The sequence below is a fragment of the Nannospalax galili genome, unplaced genomic scaffold (assembly GCF_000622305.1).
Source record: "Nannospalax galili isolate Female #2095 unplaced genomic scaffold, S.galili_v1.0 scaffold335, whole genome shotgun sequence".
Lineage (NCBI taxonomy): Eukaryota > Metazoa > Chordata > Mammalia > Rodentia > Spalacidae > Nannospalax > Nannospalax galili.
The window spans coordinates 2,210,108-2,212,317 of record NW_008337842.1 but is presented as its reverse complement, the minus strand read 5'-3'; the positions used below and the strand labels follow the sequence as shown (position 1 = coordinate 2,212,317).

The window sequence follows — 2,210 nt, the reverse complement described above, 5'->3', positions numbered from 1 at the left end:
CTCCACTCTTCTCTTTGGAGAAGAATCCAGTCCTTGTTATCCTGATTGTTTTCATTTCCATCTCTCACCAAGTCACAGGAGGCAACTTCTAGTCCATCGTCTTCTTTTGTCTATTTAAGAACAGTCCTTTATCAGATGTGCCACTTGAAAACATTTTCTTTCACTCTGTGGTCTTTATCCTCTTCCTTTTTTAAAAGGAAAATTCTCTTTAGTAACATACTACAATATAACTGTAGTTGGTGGTTAGATTCCACTAATTGTTTTTAATTCTCTTGGACTTTTTCTCCTGGTCTTCTATTATGTTCTCTGCAGGTCACTTCTTCAATCCCTTCATTTTCCTGGTTTGCTTAGGTCTTGCTTCTGCATATGAATTATTCCAAAAGTTGCACCAAAAGTGTCCTGAGAGGTCTTCTTTTTCCTCTTTGGCTTGAGAACTTTGGGCGTTTTCATAGATAACTTATAAAGATCATCTGATACTAGGTGTGTCCTCTGGAGAACCAGATCCAACGAAGGTGCCATCTCTTCCAGTTCAATTCATGGAGTTCTACAACCAGATTTCTTCAACAGCAACTTATAGCTTTGAAAGTAAATCTTCCCATTCAGTGCAGTAAAGTGCAAAATACTCTAATCCAGCCAGTTGGACATTTGACATTGAAGAAATCAATAAGAAGATTTTAGCCTGGTGTGGTGGCGAATGTCTTTAATCCCAGCACTTGAGAGGCAGAGGCAGGTGTATCTCTGTGAGCTCAAGGCCAGCCTGGTCTACCTAGTGAGTTCCAGGCCAGCTGAGCCCTGTCTCAAAAAAGACTAAAAAAAGGGCGGGGGGTTCTGGCAGTGATGGACGCTCTGGATTGAGTCCTAAAGCCCCAAACAAAAAGGCCAAGAGATTCCTTGAGAAGAGAGAACCCAAACTCAGTGAAAACACTAAAAATGCCATGCTGATTAAAGTGGGAAATGCAAATGCAACTGTAACACAAGTACTCAGTAACACAAGTACTCAGTAACTGTAACACAAGTACTTCAGTGTGTGCACTGAAGAAACCATATGGCGTTCTATAGAAAATGAAAATGCTACAAGACCATTTGAGGATCAGACATCACTGGAGTTCTTTTCAAAGAAGTCAGATTGTTCTTTATTCATGTTTAGTTCCCATAATAAGCAGCCGAATAATCTGCTAATAGGTCGTATGTATGACGACCATGTGCTGGATGTAATTGAATTAGGTACTGAGAAATTTGTATCTCTAAAAGATATTAAGAACAGTAAATTCCCTGAGGGAACAAAACCCTTGGTGATATTTGCTGGTTAATGTGATGTAACAGACTGTAGAAGACTGAAAAATCGACTCATTCTTTTAATAGTATTTTTCATAAAAAATTAAAATTAAAATATCATACATAATTAAAATTTCTGGAGCCAAGTTTATCAAGCTTTCTTTTTATGGATCATGACTGCGGTATAGTATCGAAAACCATTTTTCTAGTTTTGCTTTGTGTTGTTATTCAAGCTTTAACATTTTTAGTATTAGCATTTTTTCTCCTTAGTGTTAAACACAGATACACATGGGTATGTGTGTATATACATATATGATGTATAGCTCCACCTTGATAAATTCTACTATGCTGTGTCTTGTTTAGCTGTTTGTTTCTTTACTTGATGATAAGCTTCCACAGTCACTCCACGATGACACATGGATAGATTTCTTATTTCCTTTTTCACAGGTCTATGACACTAATTTGTGTGGATGTCTAATAGTTTGACCATTTAGGCTGACTTCCCATCATTCTTTATTTTGTAAATAATGAATAATGTTATATACGTGCTTTTCACTTTTCCATGCCTTTCCTGTCTCTTTTGTCTGTAGGTAGTCTTGTGACTTTCGTGTCTGTAAAGTCTGTCTGTATGAGGATACCTTCTGAATCCACACCTCAAGCCCCAACTGCTTTCTTGAGCTTCAGACTTGTGTATCCGCTTGACTATTGGGTATTTCCAATTGTGTCCAGAAGGCCTCTTAAATTTAAACTAAACAACTTAAGAGTTATACTCCCTAGATCTGTTTTGCTCAACTCTCCTCCTTTTCAGTAAATGACAGAATCTTTAATTCCTGTATTTTATACATAGTCCATCTATTGATAAATCATCAGCCCTATCACTTCTTTCAGGGTGATGGTGGTGATAGATTTGAGACAGAGTCTCATGTACCCCAAGC

General features: G+C 37.6%; 1 pseudogene; it reads left to right on the top strand.

Annotated features, from left to right (window-relative positions):
* Positions 1 to 837: 837 nt before the first annotated feature.
* LOC103733905 lies at positions 838 to 1,382 on the top strand (annotated as a pseudogene).
* The last annotated feature ends 828 nt before the right edge of the window (positions 1,383 to 2,210 follow it).